The 25,005-nt window shown below is 37.1% G+C and overlaps 1 protein-coding gene and 1 long non-coding RNA gene across 4 annotated transcripts in view; one reads left to right on the forward strand and one right to left on the reverse strand.

Moving 5' to 3' along the window:
- Positions 1-25,005, forward strand: part of CDH13 (cadherin 13) — a 1,297,228-nt gene that overhangs the window by 958,006 nt on the left and 314,217 nt on the right. The gene's annotated exons all lie outside the window — the stretch shown is intronic.
- Positions 13,420-13,909, reverse strand: LOC140520323 (uncharacterized). Its single transcript, XR_011972457.1, has 2 exons — positions 13,751-13,909; positions 13,420-13,630 (listed from the first exon to the last, which is right to left on the reverse strand). It is a non-coding gene; the product is annotated as an uncharacterized lncRNA (long non-coding RNA).

Below are 25,005 nucleotides of genomic sequence, written 5' to 3' on the forward strand. Positions count from 1 at the left end.
CATAGTCTCTACCAGATACTGCTTTTCTATCTTGCTGACAGAAATGGTTCTGCTGGAAATGGAGTCTCTGCAGACCATGGTTGGCTGAAGTCTGTGCTGACTCTACCTTCTGACTTTGCTAAAATGCTCTGTTAAAGTGCTGCCATGCTACTTTAGCTTAAAGTCTTTACTCATATACTTGTGCAAGCTCTTTTATTTTATTTTTAATTAAATTTTTATTGATTTTTGCTTTTATAGCACCATCATTTCTCAAAATATCTCTCTCCTCCCTCTCTCAGAGAACTATCCTTTATAACAAAGAATTTTTTTTTAAAAGAAAAAAACTAAAAAGACAGTTTAGGAAAAAAATACATTCAAACTAACCAGCACGTCCACCTAGTCTGACATTATACACAAAATTCTATTCCCATAGTTCTCAGTCTCTGCCAAGGAGGGTTTAGGCTGAAATTCTAAACCTCTTATTTCATGCAAAGTTTAGTCACTGCAACTTCATGACAATGAGTTTTAGTTTTCTTATTATTTTTTTATTCATATTATTGCAATAATGGTGTATATTGTTTGCCTGGTTCTGTTTTTCCTAACATTGAATTAATTTATACAGGTCTTCTCATACTTCTCTATATTCTATACTATTGGAATCCAACTAAAATGATGCATCCGCTAAACTTTACAAAAATATACTTGTGAACCACATATTAACTTGAAAAACCACATATTAAGATTATTTTCTAACGTATTTTTATTTATTTTGTTAAATATTTCCCAATTATATTTTAATCTGGTTCTGCCCCATTTGAAATTATTGCCTCTCATGCTTGACACCTCTGTTCTATACATTCATCATTTCTTATAGAGTAGTAATATCTCATTAAAATCAAGTCTCACAATTTATTTAGCCATTTTAAAATAGACATCTACTCCCTCCCACACCTCCACATAGTTCTTTGCTACTGCAAAAGAAGTACAGCTATAAATGGTTTAGTATATCTGCAATTCTTCTTGTCTTCACTGTCCTGGATGGAATGCATATCTAGCAGGAGATTCTCAAAGTCAAAGAGTATAAACATTTTAGCCACTTTATTTACATAAATGCAAATTATTTTCCACAATACTAGGACCAATTCATAACTCCACCAGCAGCTGTTTTGGAAAAAGCAGAAAGTTCTTTGCCCTCCGACAAACAGAAAGTCTCCTCGTTTTACCTTATAATTCAGGTGGAGGTACCACATTATTCAAAACAGAGATCAGGTTTATCCCAACGAGCTAATGTGCTGGATTTTTCTTGTCCATAGTACTCTTTCTAGTCCAGAAGCTGAGACCCTTAGCTCTTAGTCAGAGACCTTGCTACTAGTTCTTGGGGAATATTCCATGTAACTAACAATTTTCATCTTAGACAACAAAACTATAAGGACAGACATGACTATTTGCCTACTAACTACTAACATCTCTAGGGCCTTAGATTTCCCCAGGTTTTTGCTGTTGTTTTTGTTTTGTTTGTTTTTCACGAAATCAAGGTTAAGTGACTTTCCCAGGCTCACATCACAGTTTGAGGCTGCATTTGAACTCAGGTCCTCCTAACTGCCGGGTTAATGCTCTATCCACTGTGCTACCTAGCTGTCCCAGGTCTTCAGATTTTTGAAACTTGTGATACTGCTGTTCTCCAAAGTACATGGTTGGACAGAGACAAAAGTATAGACACAAAGTAAGGCGAGTGGGTAAGATCAATGTCTCTAGGATTCATTTAGCCACATTCTTCATGCATAAGTGGTAACATGAAAGTGTGGATGTTAACTCATGCCTATACATGAGTATATGTGTTTATACTATAGATAGAGGCAATTCAGTCTAATAAACTAAGTGCCTAGAATGTGCCAGGCATGGTGCTAAGAGCTGGGGATACAGTTAATAAAAAGACAGTCCCTGACCTCAAGGAGTTCACAATTTAATGAGGAGAGACAATGAACAAAAGATGGCAGTTAAAGGAGGGAGGGTGGGGAGACCAGGGGGGCATCTTTTTCGGTAGAATCGAAACCAGGAAGAGCAGCAGTTGCACAATGATATATATACATATTACATATAATAATAACAAACATTTATAGAGTGCTTACTATGTACCAACCACAATACTAAATGCTTGCAAATGTGCTCTTATTTGAACTGCACAGCAACACTGGGAGGTAAGTATAATTATCTCTGTTTTATGGATGAGGAAATGGAGGCGAGGAAATGGAGGCAAGGAAAATCAAAGTGATTTATCGAAGGGCACATAGGTAGTAACAATCTGTAGCACCAGCACGATATTTACACCATCTACGGCAGCCGTGAATATGCTAGCACAATCCTGAATCATGAAATGCAACAGACTCTCTACATGGACAGAACAAAACATTTATTCAAACACCAGAAAGCCTAATCTCAACACCAAAAAGCTAAATCCATCATGGTAACAAAGACATCTATACACAATAACAATGAAGAGGGCAACACACCAGCCCCAAGCCATCCCTGCTACTAGGCTTCCCACAAACTTTCTCCATTAAACAAAATCACAATCTCTTTCACTCACACTGCCCAGCTGCCTGTATCCTTCCCAGCTCTGACTGCTCTCTAACTTCCTCTCAGCTCTGCTCTAGCTTCACCTCTTCCTGTTCCACCCTTCTTGATCCACCCCTTCCTGTTCCATGTTACTTAGATACATGTAACCCATGTGACTTAAGCTGGTCACATGGGTCTATTGATGAATGGGAAAGATCTTCCCATTTATATTACCATTACACTGTCTAAGAACACATTTTAATGTAAGGTCTTCTTGACTCCAGGACTCCACTGGACTCACATAGACAAACATGGACACACACACACATACATATACACACACATGAGAGAGAGAGAGAGAGAGAGAGAGAGAGAGAGAGAGAGAGAGAGAGAGAGAGAGAGATCAAATGGGCAAGGTTGTTGTCTCTGGCATTTACTTAGCCACATTTTTAGGTTCCTTCATATGTAGATGGTAACATAAAAATTCGTGCACATGTATTCATATACATTAATATATATATTCAATTGTATGTGTTTGTCTGTGCACACATACACCAAAGACTTGGATTTTATTTCAAAGTTATGATGCTAAGAACTCATTTAACTATTCTTTGACTCAGGTTATCTATGTGTAAAATTGAGACCCATGGCAAGAAGCTCTGTTGGTTTGCAAGAAGCTGTGAGAGGGCAAAGTTGAACCTATGGTAATTACTGTTGTTTATAATGAAAGGGATAGTGTTGCAACCTTGTTAATTACCTTTATCAGAGTCACTGAGGTAGAAAGCTAGATTTTCCCAAAAGTAAACTGAAAGAATTACATTTCAGCATACTATAAATTATTCCAGATTCTCTCTTCCATTATCTCTGGTAAATGCTTGGGATGCCTGGAAATTTGTACTAGATACAATAGAAATGGGAGTTTCTTTTTTTTTTTCTTTTCTGAAAGATAAAATTCTCCCAACCCCTCTGTTTCTCTTTAATGGAAATGATGTTTGAAGCCATTGAGGCAGGTATATCAATACCTACCTTTCAGCAAGGAAGAACACCATTACGTGATTTCAGTGGTGTCTTCCCTCACATCTATCCCACATGGTCCTGGTCCATAGGTGTAGGTTTTCTATTTCTTTCCTTGGCAAAGCCACATCCAAATTACACTTATCTCCTTCCTCAGTACTCTGCTCTTGGCTACTATATCTTCTTCCCCTGAATGTGAGGGGACAGGCCACCCCATTCCTTCCACATCTGTCATATTTTTGATTTGCTGTATTTTTCTTTAGAGATAACTGTGGGACCCTAAGTGATCCTTTTAAAATCATGAGGTTAATAATAGCAATCATAAAAATAGGGAGCATTTTCATAGTGATTTAAGTTTTACAAAGCACTTTATACTTAGCATCTTCTTTAATAATAACTCTCATTTTTAAAGGTTTTAAGGTTTATAAAGCACTTTACATATATTATCTCTTTGATTCTCATTGGATCCTCAAAACAGCTCTGTGAAGTAGTAGGTGTCATTATTTTCCCCACATTTCTGATGAGACAGAGAATTGAAGTGACTTTCTTGGGGTCTTTCAACTAATGAGCGTGTGGAGCGAATTGTGAAGCTAGTACTTCCTAACTTTTAATTCAGCTCCCTTTCCAATGTCAGTATCCTACCTCTTTTCTCTTCATATCAATCCTGTAGGTCATGTGATACAGGCATGATCATCCCTGGAAAGTGATGAGGTCCAAAGAGATAAAGTGGCATGCCTAAGGCCACATTGCCAATAGGAGTCAAAAAGCAAGATCCAAAATTAATACCTTTCCTCTAGTCACTGCAGCTTTCCAACTTTTTCAAAGGTTTTTATCATCTTAACATTATCATCATAATTATCATCATCATTAATAATAACATCATAGTCAACAATTTTATATTTATCAGACCATTAATTATATTGTATTATATTAATATATCATATTAAATCATATTAATGGTAATAAAGAACATGCGCTTATCACTCAGTCGCTCTTGGTGGTATACTATATTCCAATTGGGAAGGGAAAGAGAAAAATCTGATGAATCGCATTTGTGTGGTCCTATTTTACTAAAATAAAATATTTGGACAGTCATTATTTACCTAGCAAAATGCTAATACACTAGATAATTGGACGCCTTGGGCTTATTTTGGGTACTAAAAGGTTTCGAGTTCATAATCTTTTCATTTTGGTCTCTTCTTGCTATAACAAGTATATAATTATGGAAGCCAAATTAGCATTTCTACTCATAATACTACACAGCCCAAAGATAAACACAAATTAATGGAAATTGGAAAATCAATGGAAGTGAATAAGCAGACCTACTTTGCTATAAGCGTTTTCAGACTTCGGTGCTGATCTTTGCAGCATCAGGGCTATCACAGTGAAAGGAATCTCTCTGAATTGAGGCCAGAATTATCCATTGATTAGTAACCACATATTTGGCATGATTGCTGATAGAACAATACTGAAATTTAAGGATTAGGTTTTTAAAGAGACAAAGGCTATGCATTGAATTTCTTACTAGCGTTTCATGGGATTTGAAAACCATTTGATCTGGCCAGTAGATAGATATTCCCCTACCTAAATAAGGTTATTTGTGGTGAAGAATACACTGCAAAAATTGGGATGTGAGTCCATACAACTTTATCAGACTTCTAAAGAATATTACTCCCCACAAACTGGCAGCTTTGACATCATTCTGAAATTTTGTTTCAAATTCAGTAGCATTCTACTTCTCATAACCATCCACTTAGGAATTTTTTCCAAATTTCAAGAACATTTTCATTTTCTATAACATGAAAAAATACATTTGCATGATTAAAACTGATTTTTAAGTTGCCTCTGTTTGGGTGAGTTGAAAGTCTCATTGCATGCCTATGTTCCCAGGTGTGGAGCATGTCAAGTGTTCTGTGAAAGACAGAATTGGCACTTGAAATGGAAAGGCAGGTGTAAGTCTAACTTTGGGGACGCATTTTTTTTTAAGACTCACCCAAAGAGCTGTTCGAATCTGGCTTGTGTTCCTCATATTTTCATTAATTGCCAATTCAGCTACTTATGGAATGTCCTCAAGTTGTGGCAGACCAACATCAGAGGGTATAACTTTCAGCTTTTGGATTTAGACATTTCTTTCCTTTCATAAAGAGATTGTAACTGGAGATATTACCCTCAGGGGAATGAAAAATAGAAGACACAAGGCATCCTGCAGGGCTTGATTTCACTTTGAACAAAATGTTAACCCACCTTATTCTTTCCTGTATCTACTTTTTAAAATAAAAGTCTCTGTGTCAGCATTGCACATATGTTTGTCAAGAGCTCCAAAAAAGCCTTATTGCCTCTATTGTCTTAAGTAGTATTTTCAATATTTTAATTTTTGAGTTGTTACTCTCTCCATAGGAGAGGTAGGTATCTCAGTGGTTAGAATGTGGGCCTGGGGTCAGAAAGATATATCTTCCTGAGTTCAAACCTAGCCTCAGATGCTGACTGACTAGCTGTGTGAGTCTGGATAAGTCACTTAACCCTCAAAAAACACAAAACATTTAATCATTTTGCAGATGAGGAAACTAAGACTTATATATGTTATATGATTGCCTCCAAAAATACATCTTTTATTTCTGTCTTACCTTGAGTTAATGATAAATCTCCTGCCCTCTCCCACCTGGATGGAATGAAATAGGGGGCAAGATATATCATCCTTATAGACTGTGTTCGTCCTCCGTTTTTGAAGAAGACCATGACATCAGAAAAATGATGATATGACTTGCATTTGACTTTGTTTGAGGGAGGGCTGTGCAGGTCACCACCCTCACTTTCTTCTCCTGAGCCATCTGGATCCAGTGATCAGATATTCATCATGATGACTGGAGATGATCCAGGATACAATGGAAGCCTGTTGACTTTTTAGGCTTAGGTCTTTTCAGGTACTCACTTAGAGGGATGTAACGCCCATTCAATAGACAGGAAATGGATCAACTAGTATAAAAGAAAAGAAAAAATAAAGAAAAACAGCTCAGCAAAATTAACGGATATATCGGCCAAGTTCAACAATATGTGCAGTGTTCTGTATTAATAACCTCCCAGCTCTCCAAAGGGAAGAAAGTATATTGTCATATTTCTCCTTTGTGCCTGGCTCAGTGATTATAGTTATAAGTTTCAATTTCAATTTTGTGGTGGTTGTTACAGTTCATGCTGACACTGTTATGGTCATCATGTATATTGCTTTCCTGGTTCTCCTTTTGGTTTTTCACTTTTCATCAGTTCATACTAGTCTTGCTTTTACACACACACATACACACACATTTAATATATATACGCACACATTTATACATACACACAAATACATATATACATACGTACACATATATGCATGTATATAAGCTATTCGTCATTTTTTATGGCACAGTAGTAGTCACATCGCTTTTATGTACTAAATTTTGTATAGATGTTTCCTGATCAATGACAATTAATTTTGTTTTCATTTCTTCGCTTTATAGGATGAAAAGTGTTGTTTAGTGTCATCATTTCCTCATTGTCCCTCACCTCACACATATATTCATTTACCAAATTTTATTTTTTATATCTCTACAGCATCTCTGCTTTATTCCCTTTTCCTTCCACTCATACACCCACCACTTGCATCACCAGGACTGTTATGATAGCCTCCTAATTGGTCCCTTTGCCTTAAGTCTCTCCCCACTCCAGTTCATCTTTCACATGAGTGATTTTCTTAAATCCTGTCTGACTGTGTCTTCTGCTTCCATTCAACAAATTAATGATTTCTTATTACCTTTAAGATCAACTATAAGCTCCCCTCTTAGGCATTTCAAACTTCTAACTACTTCCTAGCTTTCCACTGTGCCTGGCTAATAAGGAAAATGTATAATTTTATATGTATAAGGGTATTGTATTTCTTACTTTCTCAATGTGTGGGAAGGAAGTGGACAGAAGGAGAAAAAATTGGAACTGACTATAAAAGCAAGAAATTTAAAATAAAAAATAGAAAAATAAATAAACACACTGTTCCATAGTAGAACTACCATTTTATCTTTGAACCCTCTGGGGAACAGGTCTAGCAATAAAATCTTTGGGATAAAGGAGATGGACATTTTAATAACTTTCTTAGAGTAATTCCAAATTGCTTTCAGAACACTTAATTACTGAGCCATACTTTTCAATCTATTGTCCTTCAATGGGTTCCACCCTCTTAACAAAAATATTCATATACAAAAGAACCTGGTGAAAGTGAACCACCACCATGGAGAAAAAGGTAACTGTAGTCAGTAGGATAGAAGAAGAGAAAACTTGCTCTGAGAATATTTGAAAGCAACAGATAAAAAGCAGAAAGGGCAGACCTCAGGACTAGTGTTTTTATTTTTTGTTTGGTTGGTTGGTTTTAGGATGACCAGTGCTATCATTTTCACAAAGCCTTTTGTTGAAGAGGGAGTGAAAGAAAGCTAGATGAAACTTGTATGTCAGAAAAAGCAGAATAACTTTAGGGACCTGCTATTTCTGGGTGATTTCCCCTGTCTTTTCCTTTTGCTGTGTTCCTAGGAAGGTCTTGCATATTATATTGCTCTGTAAAGTACCTGAGGTCTTAAGAAACAAAAATGTCATGAAGTTTAAGATATGATGAGTCTTGATCTTTCTCAAAATTACCTCCTTTCCTTAGAGCATCTGCCTCCTGAGACATTCTCTAAACATTCATGCAAGGTAGTTTCAGAGTTCAGAGACACTGGCACATAGAAGTATACAGGAACACTGGGTTTGGTCTTTTTGACTGGAGTTCTACTTGGAGCTTTTCTCTTTCCTGCTTAAATTATAATCATTGTGCTATAACTGGTTTTGTCCCTTCTGAATTGTAGGAGGATAAATAAAATGTGTTTAATGAGAACATTAAACAAAACCAGGTTTGTTTTAGAGAAATATTTGATCATTGTCCAAGATATAATCACCTTACTGTGTCCTGTTGTGGTTATCTGGGAAACAACTCTCTTATGTATGTGCATGAGAAAAGATACCCCAAATTCCAGGGCCTCTGTGGTTTTGCATTCACCCCAAATCTTAGTTTACAGAGTCTGTTATCTGTTTACTTTTACTAGTCATTCAGAGAACACAATCAATTAAAATCAAATGGAAATCACAGCAAGTAAATGAGCTTCTCTACACTTGATGCTGCATGTTTATTTATTTGCCTTTTAATTATTTCTGGCCACAGTAGAAAATCAAGTAATGTAAATGCTCAAAGAATTCCGCAGATCCATCCATCTACCTATCCATTAATCTTCTCATTCACTAATCATCCATTAAAAGGTTCTATGTGCCAGGCACTGAACTAGACAATGCAGATACAGAGACCACAACAGCAATAATTCCTGCCTTCAAGAAGCATATATTATTTTGGTGGGATGGGGAAGATGGGGAATATGTTCCCAGATAACAAATACAAAATACATAAAAATATAGACAGAGTAATGAGAGAGGGAAGGAGACACTAGTAACAGAGATCTGGAAAAATATAGAAAGTGGAACTTGAGTTAATCTAGGGATTCAAATGGGGTCAGGAAAAAATGGACAGGACTGAAAAATGACTGAACAGCAAAGGGATTAAAAGAGACAAAGGTAATAAAGAGGAGTGTCTGCCAGGCATGGATGTCAGCTTGTGCAAATGCAAAGGATATGAGAGGTTGAATGTTATGCATAAGCTACAATAATTAAGCTAATATAATAACTCTATGGGGAATCCTTATCAAAATGGAGAATGACAAGTCCCAGATCTTTTATCCTTTACATAAAATGGCTTTAAATCCTTCATCTACATATGCTATATTCTGTCGGAAACCATTTTCTTTCTCAAAGTAAGAAACTTTTGAGGAAGTCTTCCCATTTTAAGAGCCCAGTGACCTACAATGAAATATAGGGAATTTGAATCTCCAATTTAATTTAGGAAATTTTGATAGTAACTCTTGACCTTGGAATGACACAAAAGTCATTCCCAAGGTTTACAATATCCCTACTCAATATCTGTCTTCTTAGTCCTTGAATACCTTCATGACAATTTTTATCATCTGTTTGTGTAGGCATTTTACCAATTATCTGGTTATTTAGGCAGGAAAAGTCCATCCTCAGGAACTCTTACTGGCCTATGCTGTGTGTCCCCGGGCAAATCATTTAACCCTGTTTGCTTCAGTTTCCTCATCTGTAAAATGAATTGGAGAAGGAAATAGAAAACCACTCCAGCATCTTTGCCAAGAAAACACAAAATGAGGACACAAAGACAAGGACATGACTGAAATGACTGAACGATGAATGTTCAGAAAGGGAAATAGAAAGACAGACAGTTCCAGGAATTCCAGCTGAGCAAGTTTCATGCTCTATGTTCAAGCAGAGGTAGTTATTTTATGAACTTCTTCCTGAAATCGCCATTAGCTACTCTTGTTGCAGGAAGAAAAATCCCCTTCCTCCCTGTACCCCCCATGTTGAATGACAATCTGGAAGTCCAAGAGAGATAAAGATGTTTAGAAAACATTTTATTCAGTTGCTTATCTTGGCCTATTGACTTAAAAATGATAGTCATACCATGCCAATTCTCTCCTACTTATTGTAGATGATGGGTGACTGTTTTTCTGAAGAAATGTTACAAGAAAATGGAAACATTAAAAAACTAGTGAAAAGATCATTGTACACAGCAGGGACATAATTGTTCATCAAATTAAATCAAAGTTAATTGACAAGAAGGATTTAAAATGAATATTTTGGCAGTATCATTAGCGTGGTTCATGTATCAAACACTATTCAAAATTTGTGCAAATTTGTTTCTTTTATTGGTATATTTTATGTTCTGAATAATCTTGCGAGAAATTCTTATTCCATCTATATGAAACGGCCATCTGGTTTAAGATACTGGATTTATGAATACAATTTATTCTGTATTTTCATATTTGAGATGATTTCTAAAGCTACATGGTGCTCAGAGTTTCAGGTGCACTGTGATAACTGACAGACCATTCATTTTTTTTCCATTGTAAATCACATGCAAGGACATCTTATTCAAGATTTATGTGCATTTTCTTCTGACAAGATTCAAGCATCCTTGGATATGGCAGAGATGAAGCTTGAAATGTTTTAGGTGATATGCGTAATGCAAAAATCTCATTGGAAAAAGGATTTTTATGTAGGTTCAGGGCAACAAGATCAACTTTGCCTTTGCCTATGTTGTCAAAAGGCTCTCAAGTGAAAAAAGATGTCCAAATGATTCTCTCTCTTCTCTGCCTTTCTTTCTCTCTGTTTCCGTGTCTATCCCTGTATCTTTCTCTCTCTGTCTATCTCTCTCTCTCTTTCTTTTGATCCTCCTAATTTAATTGGTGAGAGGAATATCCACTAAGCTTATTAACAACTCAGCTGAATACATAAGCATTGAGTATTGCATATGCTAATGAGAATTTGAGTGATTTTTCCATGGGTCACACATGGTTTGTGCGAGAGGTGTGACTTGAATCCAAGTCTTCTTGATGTCAGAGCTGTCTTTCTGTCTAGTATATATACCAGGCTTCCTCTCTGAGTCAACTGTCAATTTTGGAATGGTCCTGTACTTTTATTAGTGTAGAGCAGTGGTGGCAGACTCAAATAGAAGCCATATACAATGTATAAGGATCCCTGAAGCTATGTATTGACTTAGAAAGGACATATTAGCTTTATCTATGTTTTACTGTATTTTAATTTATTTTGCTAAATATTTCCCAGTTTCATTTTTATCAGGTTCCCAAATGCATTCAGGAATATTGTGGTCCATCTGTTTCACACTCATGGTTTGGGGAATTCCTACTGAGGACATTTCCTTTACCAATGTAGAACTGTACCTACTCTGCAATTTAGAGTGTTGGAGAGTCGAAAAAGGTTCTAACTTGCCCATAATCACACAGCAATTCTCAGAGGCAGAACCTAGGTCATACTGATTCCAAAGTTCATGCTCTACCCAATATCTCTCATTGACTAGTGTCTGTATGCTGCCTTTTGCTTACAAAAATTAGAGGAGGACTACATATAAATTATGCTTTAATCTTAGGTATTAAACAACTTACATGGAGTAAATGAGAGAAGTAACTGTGTATCCCTCAGACAAAGTAGTTGTGCTTAAAATGGAAGGTTTAAGAATTTGTATTCTGAAAGGGGGAGGGGAGGGTGTGGGAATGCTTATAAGCTACTTTGATCTAGTTCTAACATTTGTCCATTCTCATCATGTTTACATCAGACTGCAAGTATATATAGTTCAGTGTGAAGAAAAACACCTTTCTGTTTGTTTCAGGGCATCAGTCTCACTGGAGTTATTTAGACAGTAACATTAACAATGTTTTTGTGAAATATTATACATTTTACTCATAAATATTTTCTTTAGGATAATTTTCCCTTCATTTTTCATATCAATGGATGTACTTAGTTTAGAAAATAGTAAAAAAAAAAAGTACATGTAAATGAATGACTTTAAAAAATTCTCTATCCATGTAAATGATTTACTGACAGTAAAGCATTAAATTTCATTGAGGCATTGTTCTGCCTGGTTAGTAAATACAATGACCTGTTCCATTTATCCACATGGACCTCTGACCCAGAGTCCCAGGTTATGTTTGTAGCTCTCTAGATTACAGAAGCTGGGGTGTGTGGGGGGGGGGGTGGAAAAAAAGAAGGCAAAAATTGTATTCCCTTCCCCTCTATCACGCTCACCTCAAAGTCTAACAGTAATTCTGAAAATTCTCTTAGGGACCCAAGGGAATGCATTTGATTTAATTCAATAATTAATTATATACCCAGATGCAAGGGAAAAATGACATAGTTCCTGAACTCAGGGAGTTCTTATTCTCATAGAGAGCCAGGGTAGAGGGCAAAGGAAAGGCAAAAGGGGGAGTTTTGATTTGTACACAAGTAAATATTGTAGAAGTTAGGGTTTGACAGTGAAAAGAACAGGTCCAAACAAAATAAGGTTTTTAAAAAAGAAGAAAAGATCACTTTGATCTGAGAGGATCAGGGAAGACTTCATGGAGAAGATAGCCACTGAGCTGGATCTTGAAGGAAGGGATGGATTTCATCAGATGTATCCCACCACCTAGTCTTCTCTCCTAAGCTTCAAAGACCCATCCCTTAGAGGCTTACAGATTTCTCTCCAGACAGCACTCCAGACATTCTCTACCAGAAACCTCTTCATTCTGGAATTTCATTCTAGCCCTGGAATCCATACATCAGTGAGACCCTCAGCCCCTACTTCTCCTCCCTTTGGTTGGATTATTCCTCCTAGGACCTCCATTTAAAGAAATGACCAAACCAAGGTGTCTTCATTCCTCTCCAGGATGCACTCCAGACATTCTTTGTCATGACCCAGCAGTACTTTACTGTACCACTACCCCCAGCCCTAACACACACACACACACACACACACACACACACACACACACACACACACACACACACACACACACACCTTTCAGCTTTCGTTTATGAATTACTCTCCCTCATTAGGGTAGAGGTAGGGGTAATGGAATTTTCATTCCTTGACTCTTTAAACCATAAGTGTATGAGCAACTGGGCCAGAGGGAACAGCTCTGAGGGACTCTAGATCCCTACAGTCCCTTTTAACTCTGAACCCCATGATCCTATGAAAAACTAAATGCAGATGATGTTTAGTCTCAGGTGAATTCCTCCAAAAATGAAAGGCAAAAGATTCCGATAAAGAGTGGAAGTGCGTTTCAGCCTTTCCAAGTGCCAAGGTTTTCTTTATCATTGCATTTTTTATTTAAAGTGAACGCACACATGCACAAACGTGTATAAAACATTTAGGTACATATATAGTATAGCTTTATAGAGAATCAAAGTTTAGTCACATTCAGATTATTTAGTGATTTATTCTGGTTTAGAAAACTGAATCACCTTCCATCTTCTGGTGACTACCCCAGGCTTCCTGCTGCTGCTGGCTCTGCGTGGGGCTTAGTGAGGAGGTTCAGTTTTCTGCATTGATACACAGTTGTCAAGTTGTATGAAGAGAGAACTCACTTGTGTAAATGCTGCAATTAGTTCATCTGCCTCCATTTTTTTTCTGCAATTCAGAAAACTAGATCAGATGAAATATTTAGAAACTAAGAAAGTTGAAACAATTAGCTCCACCTTAAAATATACAAGTAGAAGAGGCATTAGGAAAACAGACCAAAGGGCATACCTGAACTACCTATTTCCATATATGACATTCCTTTTGGTATCCCTGTGTCTTGTAGAGGCTGTCCCCTAAATCTGGAAAATTCTCCAGCCTCACTTCTGCTTTGTGAACTACATGTTCTTTTCATAACCATCCTCAATTCAATGCCACATGTTACAAGTGACCTCTTCTCATTTTATGTACTTCCTCAAATTACTGTATTTATGTGTGTGTGTGTGTGTGTGTTTACTTTTCTGGATACACTGGAGTTTCCTTCAATAGAATGTAAGATCTTTGAGGACAGAGACCACTGTCTTTTGATTTCATTCTTCCCAAGGCTGGGCTAAGTACATAGCACATTGGTGTTTGAAAACTTCTTACTGAATTGAATTGATTGTAATTAACTCTGTGTTTATGACTCATCCTTCCTTCCTCCCTTCCTTTTCTTTCTCCCTATTTCTTATTCCTCCATCAGAATGGTGACATTTCATCATTGTACATCCAATTGCTCTTATAATTTAGCATTCTCGGTTTCTCTTGATTCATGTTTGCATTTTACAGTTCCTACTCAGCTCTTGTCTTTTCATTAGGAATGCTTGAAAGTGTAGTATTTCATGAAAGGAACATTTTCCCTTCTATGATTATACACAGCTTTGCAAAACTAAGTTATACATGTCTGTAAGCATATTTCTTTTACCCAAGATCTCCTCTTACTTAAAGTAGAAGCTTCTAGATCTTGTGTTATTCCTCATAGCAGTTCCTTGTTACTTGAACTCTCACTCTGGCTACACAGATAGACAGATAAATAGATAGATCAATAGATAGATAGATAGAATAGATGTCTTTTCATTTACATCTATTTCATTTTTATTTCTGTGTCAATGAAAATTACATTAAAGATGCATTGCTGTCACTTTTGCCACTGTATCCATCTGATTTTCATCTGAAAAATACTGTTCAGTATGTTATTTTCCCCAATTAGACTATGAGATACCTGAGAGCAAGTTTTTTTCCCTTACATATCTATATTATATGCATATGTATACCCACATTCATGTATTTATATACATACATATGTAAATATATACATAGGTGTATGTGTATGAGTGCATATGTACCTGAATAGTATACATTTTGGTTATACCATTCCTGACTTATCCTTTTTGGTTTTCTTTAGGGAAATTGCTGCTGTACTCAGCCATTTCTGTTTTTACTTTGCCCTCTGCTTCTGATAAACTTGGGTAATTTTCATTTGTGACTTTTTGAAGTCATCTTCTGTGAAGACTTTGTTTTGTTGTTATTGTGCTTGTTTGTTTGTCATGGTTTCCAAGAGTCTGATGATTCTTGAATTCCCTCTCCTTGGCCTGTCTTTCAGGTCAATTGTTTTTTATTTTAGGTACCTTACATCTCATTTTTAAAAATCTTTTTTTTTGTTCTAATATTCATTTCTGTTTCCTGGAGTCATTGACTTACATTTGCTCTATTATGATTTTCAAGGAATCTGTTACTTGGGTAAGGTTTAGCACTTTCTCTTCTAAGCCATTTATTCTCATTCTAATTCTTACTCCATAGCCTTTATTTCATGTTTTGTCTTTTGGTTCATTTATTCGAGGTATTTATGGAGACTTTTCAGATAATCTCTTTTTTATTCTTTGAGTCTTTGAAATTGTTTTGGAGTTATTCTCTTCTTATTGATTGAATTTATGGATATTTTTGAATCTATAATAATTCTTCATACTAGTCAATGTCTTTTCCTATTTCCTTATCACTCCAGTCTTAATTCTTAAAAGGAGTCTTTGTGACAGCCAGGCTCTGCCTCCTGTTGCACATTCAGGTAGGATGATCAGACCTGATTGGTCTCGACCTGGTCACTGGGGTTCCTGTGCTGACCTTCATCTCCTGGATTGTGTCTCATCTATGAGTACTGACTTGTTAAAGCTGTCACCTCCACCCCACACCATCTTGAAGCTCAGAGCAATGAATCTGATTCTGTTTTGTCCCAGTCAGGGTGCTCTTACAGCAAGATTGGTTGTTTCCACTCTGTTATTTCCACTCCCTGACATATTTGAGTTTCACAGAATGGAGTGCAGACCACTGTAATATAATATATATGTATATATGTACACACACACACATATATTTTTAATGAGAGCCCTCTTTTCTGGCTGCCTTGGGGTTGCATTTTGTTTCTGACTCACCTCTGTTTGCAGTGGACAGTTACTCTTTTATTTCATTTGTGCTCACCCTGGCTTTCCTGGTGCACCCTCTTCCACATTGCCTATGGAATGCTAGCTGACTTTTTGTGTCGTGAGAGGATGAAGTCATTTTTTATAATTTTTCATGTTTTTTATTCAGAGTTTCATCTGAAGTTATTTTTAAGTTTTTTTTGTAGGAGTAGGTGTGGGAGAGTTGGGCTGACTGCCTCCATTCAGGTAGCCAAGTTAGACAAAAATCAATATATCACATGATCCTCTATATATCTTCTTTGCACATAGTTCTTTTCTGTTGTCTCTCACCACTAAATTGAGAACTCCTTGAGGTCAGGGAATGTTTTGTTTGGTTTGGTTTCCCTCATTTTCAATCTCCAGTACTGAGCACAGTGCGTGGCACTCACTAAGGGCTTAATAAATCCTTTTGGAATTGATGACACCCAAATGGTATATACACCCATAAATTTCATCATCCTCATTTTATTTTTTATTTCTTGACAAAACCGTAAATGAGAATTCTTATAAGATGAGAGGTTGGAGATGTGATTGAGCGAAGGTTGGGTTAGCTTCCATGTATAAGTGTCCTAAGTCAAAACATTCCTCTCTTTAAGCAGTTCCTATCTTAGAGGGAAAACTTTTTAAAGATGTAATGAAGTTTTGTCAAATCATCACATCTTTTTCCCAATTCTTTCATTCCTTTCAAATGGGTAAGCATTTTTGTTCTATGGTAAAATCTGATTGGCCTAAGCACGGTTTCTCAAAGTCTCCTACTTTATTTCATGCATTTCATTACAATTTAGGCAATTTAGAGGATTCCAAGCACGGTTAAAAAATGGCTTACTCTGGAAGGATCTGGCTTTGAATCTCATCTCTGACACAACTTGTATGACTGAGCAAATCACTTAATCTCCATCAGCCTCAGGGGTTTGCACTAGATGGCTTCTGAGGTCCTTTTCAGCTCTACATCTATGAACTATGAATAAAATCCTAGCATTTAAGGACTCCCATAATGTCCATGATCCCTCCACTGTACCTTGCTTCCTGATGCTAACATGGACAGTGCTGCTGAAGGGGCAATCCCTTTTTTGAATGTCCAAAGAGAACCCGAAGTCAAAGGGGTGAAAGGAAAAGAGCTGACCAAAGAAAAACACTATGTCTAATAGGTATTTCTCATAATATCAAAAATCCCATATTCCTTGAGGCCAGTTATGTGCTACATTTGACTTGCCAGGCTGAGCCTAAGTGCCATGTCATGGACAAAATTCATTTATGTTTCTGATAGAATAGTTTGACTCACAAGTACCATCTAGTGGCTAATTTATGTAGCTCTGTCTGAATGAACCCTAGTTCATCTAGCAACAAGACAGAGTAGCTACTCTCCGTAATTGAGACAAGAACCACTCAAAAGTACCCTGTCTAAACAAATATATAGACTGAAAGGTTCGTAGAATCTTAGAACTGAAAGGGATCTTAGAGAGTCCAAGACCTTCATTTCGCAAATCAGGAAACCGAGTCCCAGTGAGAACTCATCACTACTCTCCATGTCAGGTAAAACACTATTAATAGGAAAGCAGCTTCTTCCATGGGAACCAAGTCTTTTTGACAATTAGCTGTACGTAGCATTGGCATTTCACAATATTACAGTGATCTTTAGTTACATTGTGTTAGTGATATTATTACAGAAATGTTGATCATTGTGATGCTTGTGCACAATTTATAATATGAGTATACAATTTATAATGAGAGTATCACAGGAAAAGATGAGAAAGAATCATAGGCTGGATTAGCAGATGGAACACCATTAACAAAGCCCACTTGCAGAAAAAAAATAGTCGCAAGCATTTATCACCCCCAAGATGCATTTGAGACCAACCAATTTGTCAACTTCTTTGCTGTCTGGTAGAGAATGAGCTGTATTTCTATCCATGACACCTATTATTGCCACCTATGTGGGAAGTGCAACACCTGTTTGAGAAAACACCTGACTGAGTCCACAAGCTTGGCTAAGCAGCATGGGAAGACTTTGACAATGATGCATTACCTAGAGATAAGACCTGGGCAACATGAACTGGGAGCCCCGATGGAAAATGAGGGTAAATATGATGGCAGTGGTCCACAGCTTGTCACTTGTTTGCTAACTTCTCCTCTCCTTTCAAGCTTTATTGTTTCCCCAAATGGCAAGTAGTATAACTATACTGAGAAACAGCTGATGACATGGCATGACCATTAAAACAAGCCCTGGGTTTCCATTTCTAAAAGACGAGGAAACCTCTTCCAAATTCTCAGGGTTAGTCTGTTGCATTATGATATTCTGAACTTGTAGATAAAGAAAAACAAAAGAAAATCCAGTCAAAATTATATATATATGTATATATATATACACACATGTATATGAATGTATACATGCATATACGTCTTTGTATATGTGAGTGTGTATATATATGTATATGTATATTTTACTAGACATGACATCAAGGCAACTAATTGTTTTGAAAGATTTAATCAGATTATTGATTTAGTGAGAAAACAGTTGAAGTGGTGGTTAGGTTGGATTGTTTGGATTGAATAGTGAACTCAGATCAAAAACTGGCTCCAGCAGGTTTAGCTATTAAAGGCTATGATGTGATTCATTGCAGAGATCTTAGGGCAGATCAGATAGGAAGGAGTTACTCTCAAAGCCAGGTTATGGCAAAAGATGTCAAGATTGAGTTTAATAAATGTCAGTACCATAAACGTACGTGTTGCAAAGTCCTCTGGGACTTTTTCATCCTCATAGAGAAGAGGACTAAACTGATTTTACTTCCTAAAATCCTCAAGGTTGTGTAGAAGAGCATGTTGGGTATGTAAGCAGGGCCCAGGGCTTGTTCAAGGAAGAGGAACAGTATCCCCTGGGAATACTAAGGATCCAAGTAGTTTATCTGGTTGTAGCAACCTGGGCATCTCACTTTTTTTTTTCTCTTTCTCCTTGAAGACTGTCCCTATATTTCCTACTAGCGTCACATTCTGAATTAGATTTGTCCCAGTTCCTTATTATGGGAGATTTTCTATCTGGGTGTGACTTAGACTCTGTCCTGATGCTGATCAACAAGTTGGGATATTTAAAAGGAAGGCACAGACCCCTTTTTAAAGTGGGACACAGATGATTTAGATTTTCTTTACTACCCACTATCTAGAATCATTTGACAGTCAGTCATGAGCTATATTCAATTACAGGTGTCTGTATATATGTTTTCCTGGTTTTCAGTTGAGTGTTTAGTTTGGCATAAGTTTTAATCAAATATATAATTAAGGTTAAGGATATGCCCACTTGCCTTCAGCTCGTGAGATTGGTACTGAACTTCCGAAGTTCACAATGTAGAAGAAAGGGAAAGTACTAGCTCTAGATTTAGAAGACCTGGGTTCAAATCCCACCTCTGAAATTAACTAGCTACCTTCTTGAATGTAAGCAAACTACTTGATCTTTCTGTTTCTGCCTCAGTTTCCTCATCTATAAAGTAGAGGGACTAAATGACCTGTGAGATTTTTAGTTCTACTTAAGACAACTGCATTTTTCTTTAGATTGGAATGGTTTTTGAATCATCTATAATGTCCCATGTTGGACACGTTTAGAGAAACCAAATATGTATTTTCCCAGGAAAGAACACTGACAACCTTCATGTTTTCCATCTGCTTAGAGACTAATGAATTCTGATTGACACTCCTGCTATTTTTTCTTTGAGCCGAATGACACTGAGATGGAGGAGAATTTCACTCCTCCTCAAAAAACCAATGCAAATCAAGGAAACCACTTCTAATAGGTTCCTTACCACAGTGTGGCAACTGATCAATACCAGCAGGGGCCCAACCCATTATTACTAAAGGTGAGATTTCTGAGATTTCTGGGGGATAATTGAATTTCTATCAGTTGGTGACCTTTACAATAAAATCTAGCTATAGTCTAGCGATGTTTAGGGAAATGAAAGAGTAAGCTGCAATTGAGGTAAGATCCAGTGCTAGAGAGAAAGTAAGGTGGTTTCAGACCAAAATGATATAGATAATTTGAAGGTCAGAATGAAAGAGTGAAAGGATGAGAAAGACAAAAGGACGTCCTGCCTCTTATTCCAGATCCTACAGGCTAGATGTATGTAAAGAAATTATAGTAGCATGTGCTCCTTGGTCCTCAAGGGTCACTAGATTATGGGGGGAAGGGAAGAAAGAGGAGAATGAAAACAAAGAACTGATAAGACCTGATTTACACACACACACACACACACACACACACACACACACACACACATGCATACACACACTTCAGATCACAGAAGCATAGATTTGTAAGGATCATAGAACCTCAGAACTGAAAAGTTCCCAACTAGTGGTCATACAGTCTCTCCTTGAAGCCTTTCAATGACAGGGAACTCACTACCTATCCAAGATGCCCCATTTTTGAACCTCACTGTTGCTATACAAGCTTCCTGGTAGACAATTCTACTTGGTTATCCCATAGATATCTCAAACTCAACATGTGCAAAACTAACTAAATTATCTTTGCTCCCAACCTGACCTTCTTCTTAACTTTTCCAATTCTGTTCACACAAAACCATCCTTTCAGTCACCTAGGTTTGTAACCTTGGCGTCCTTCCCCAGTCTTCCCCTTCCCTCACCTCTGACATGCTCGAAGTTCCTGACTCTTACTGATTCAGTCTCTACAGAATCACTTGTACCTGTCTCCCTCCCTCTACTCACATAGCTACCACTTTAGTTCAAAGCCTCATCACCCATCACCTGGACTGCAAGAGACTCCTAATTGTTTTCTTGGGCTCCATATTCACCCCACTCCAATCTATCCTACGTGACATTCTATCTCTTATCTCTGTTCCTTTGCACAGCTCATTTTCCACGCCTGAAATACCTCCTCTGAGAATACCTTTGCCTCTGAGGCTTCCTAAGTCCTTAAAATCCTCTGCTTAAGACCTGCTTCCTACAAGAAACCTTTCCATACATTCCTGGAAGCTGGCCCCTAAAATTCCCTCTCCTAAAATTTCTATCTGAATGGTGGCTAAACATACTGAAGTTGAGGGAGGAAGGGGTTAATATATGCTGCTTCCTCATATGTATATATATACATATATACATATACACACGTATACATGCACACACCCACATATATATGCATACATATTTTGTTTCCTTCCATATACATACCATACAAGTGTACACACATGTACTGTTTTCTTCAATATATATGCATGTACTTTCCTTTCATATATATATATTTGTATCTCTATATAAACATGCATGCAAATACACATATGTTATATTTCCCTCCATATATTATATATAAACATACATACATATATGTGCATATACTATTTTCTGCCAAATATACTTCTGTATTCTTTGATATACATGTATATACTTTTCTTCTATATTGCATATACATATAAATATAATGTAGCTTTTTGTTTATTCATGTGTTTTCTAACATAGATTTCCCAGACTGACTGTGGTGTCCCTGATTCAGTCTGACAAGGGCAGAAAAGAATATGTCTATCAATTCCCTTCTGTGTTCTGGACACCATTCTTAAATTCATCCAGTGTTGGCCCTTTGGGCTTCGATATCACACATTTGACTAATTTTGAACTTACACTTTACTAAAGCTCCCAGATCTTTTTTTATTTCCCCTTTAATCCAGAACCCCTTAGGGCCCTGATCTCATCACTAAATCTATACTGTGAGGGGAACAAAGCAAATAACATTATAATTCTTTCTTTCAATGGATGACCCAGGGTACCAGAAGATTACAGGCATCAATCTCTTCACCAGCATCCCCAGGTCAGTCTCTGTTGGTCTCTCCCACGACTCAGTGATAATAAAGTGGGACACGTGATAGTGAGGGTAGTGACTGGTCAATGACTTCTTTACATAATTCTTTCTATGTACATGTCTCATTTCAACTTGTTAGTTCCTACTAAAGCCGTGCTTTGTATCCTAAGAACGCAGGGCACATTTGTAAAATAAATGAATGATTGAGAAGATGATAGTGACTGATAGTAATGTAGTTATGTTGGGGATGCCCTCCATTTACCCAGAGGGACTCTTTGGGGTAAGAACATAGGTAGGGATTGTATATCAAATAGTTGTGGGTCGTTGTTGAAATGTATGATGAGACAAAGCCACTGACTCATCTTTTCATCACTATCCCTAGATCACCAGATCACCTCATGACATACTTAGTTGTTGTTGTAGTGTTATAGTGACTGCCTTGATGCTGATTATATGTCAGGTATCCAGATACATAAGAAGTCATTCAATAGTAAAAATAGAAGCTCATATTTTTATAGTCCTAATAAATCACTTTTCTTCTAACCTTATGAGGTAGCAGGGCAAATATTCTTAACCCCATTTTACAGATGAGGAAATCAATAATCAGTAAAGTGATTTGCCAAGTGTTGTATAGTTTCAGAACCAAGATTCAAACCCAGATCTGACTCCAAGTCCTTCTTCAATCACACAATGATGCCTCCTCAGACACTTATTCACTCAACAAACATTTATTAAATACCAAGCTTGTGCAGTGTCTTGTGTTAATAAGGAGCTTATAAGCTAGTAAGTACTGTAAGGATAATTACACAGAGGAACGCTGTATAACTTTTCCTTCTTCTTGATACTTCCAGAGCATACAAAAAGGGAGTGTAACTCTAGATAAAATAATTCATAATAAAGTGACTGATGATGATGATAACATGCAACAATAATAACTAGCATTTATCTATCACTTTCAAGTATTTTATGCATTTTTATGTCTATTATCTCATTTGATTCTCCTATCTGTTATCTCTAATTTATAATCTATCATTTTAATCCATGCTTATTATGTATAATCTGTTATTTACATCTATTATCTCATTTGATTCTCACAACAATCCTGTGAGGTAAATGCTCTCATTATCTCATTTTAGAGACATGGGAACTGTGAGTAACAGAGGTTAAGTGATGAACTCAGGATCCCACAGCTAGTAAGTGTCTGATGTAGGATTCAAATTCAGCGCTTCTGGCCTCCAAGTCCAACACTGTCTACTGTGCCCCCTAGCTAGCTATCTTATCTTTGTGCTAATACCTATCATAGTCATAACAGAACTTTGGCGATCAAGGATTGGTGGTTCATTGCCCTTCTTAGCACATTCTATTTGCCAAGGTCAATAAGGAGTGGAGGAAGCTTTTAGCTGGGGCCTAGGCTTCCCAAATGGGGCTATGCTCTCATGTAGACCAGTGCAGTTAGGATCCCAGTACTATATTTCCCTCACTGGGGCTCATCTCCTTTAGTTCTTCCCTAGGCTGCCTATTCTGAAGGCAAAGACAGCTGCTGTGTGTTCACCCAGGATGAATGTTCCATTTCTACAAGATATCTTCTCATTAGAAGTAAAGTCTACATATCTGAGCTCTAGGCTGCTGTTGCTACCACCATCACCACCACCACCACTACCACCACTACTACTACTACCACCACTACTACTACCACCACTACTACTACTACTACTACTTGTACTACTACTACTACTACTGCTACTGCTGCTACTACTACTACTGCTACTGCTGCTACTACCATTATTTCTGTTGCTGCTACTGAGTCCAAATTTGACTTTGATTTACTGAAGTTTTCTGGTCATTATTTTCCAGTCTTAGTTGGCTTCTGAGTCAGGCTTGAGACACTTTGTGATTGACAGAACATGAACCTGCCTTCAGTCCTCCATCCTCTGGACTCCCAGATAATGCTTTTTTAAAAGAGCTACATTGAGAGCAAGTGGCACTGATGTTAATGGTCTGATAACACTTCTGTGTATCTTGCAGCTGATGGACCGTCCTACACAGTCTGTATGGCCCCAGGAAAACTGGGATCAACATTCCTCTTGCATTCCAGTAGCTCTTTCTCAGTCATGTATCTACACAGAATAAACTGAGCACAGCTATGAACTCCTCTTTTAGGCAAGGCAGTCCAGCTTCAGGGGCAACTGGGCACATGTCTCCCCAGAGCGAAAAAGCACAGGGTCTCTAAGAGAAATAGCAAAGTGGATTTAGAAAAACCCTTCTCTGTTGCAAACATCTACCAAATGACAGAGTACATGACATATATCTGTGATGGTGTGTGTGTGTCTGTGTGTGTGTGTGTGTGTGTGTGTGTGAGAGAGAGAGAGAGAGAGAGAGAGACAGAGAGACAGAGAGACAGAGAGAGACACAGAGAGACAGAGAGACAGAGAGACAGAGAGACAGAGAGAGACACAGAGAGACAGAGAGAGAGAGAGAGCGAGCTCAGGGTGTATTTTTCTCTTGGCCATTCAGTTCATAGTTCATTTTAATGGACTTTTTTTGTTTTGTTTTGACTTTACAAAGGGGAAGTTGCAACTGAATTTGTTGACCCAGCACATCTCAACCTTGCACAGGGAGGTCACTAAAGTGTCTGATTGTTTTCTTTTTAGACTCTCTGGTCAGTTACTCTGTCTGAAAAGACTTGAAAAGATGGAATTTAAATTGCTTTAAGGATATTAGTTTCCAATAGATAAAGTGAAGAATATTTTGCTTATTCATATCAGAAATGATAGACAGAAGTATCTAATTTTTGGTTTCATGAGATGGAGACAGTAAACCAGCACAGATTTTCACATATAAATTGTGAATTTAGATGACATTTTGAGGAAACTGATAAGCACACTATTCCATAGATGGCCTTCAACCTGCTTTTGAAAAATCTGTTTAGGGCATGTAAATTATATGGTATAATTTAAAATCGTATAGATAAATGTATCTAATAGAATATTAAACATAACACAAAACAGTGTGAAAAAAGACATTTTTCAAGAGGTTCCATTTCTTGAGACATTATCAGAAAATATCTTTAAAGCTGAGAGTAACATGAAATAGAAAAATCATATTTTCATGTATATTCATTTTCCCACCCACTTGTAGTAATATTTATTTCATTTTGCTGAAGTCGGGTGAAATACAATAAAGCACTATATATTCACCCTACTGAAATAGTAACACTTAAAAAAGCAGTAGTTGGTAAAAGGATGTGTTTTGGAAATAGCAAA

The sequence above is a fragment of the Notamacropus eugenii genome, chromosome 1, assembly GCF_028372415.1.
Source record: "Notamacropus eugenii isolate mMacEug1 chromosome 1, mMacEug1.pri_v2, whole genome shotgun sequence".
NCBI classification, from domain to species: domain Eukaryota; kingdom Metazoa; phylum Chordata; class Mammalia; order Diprotodontia; family Macropodidae; genus Notamacropus; species Notamacropus eugenii.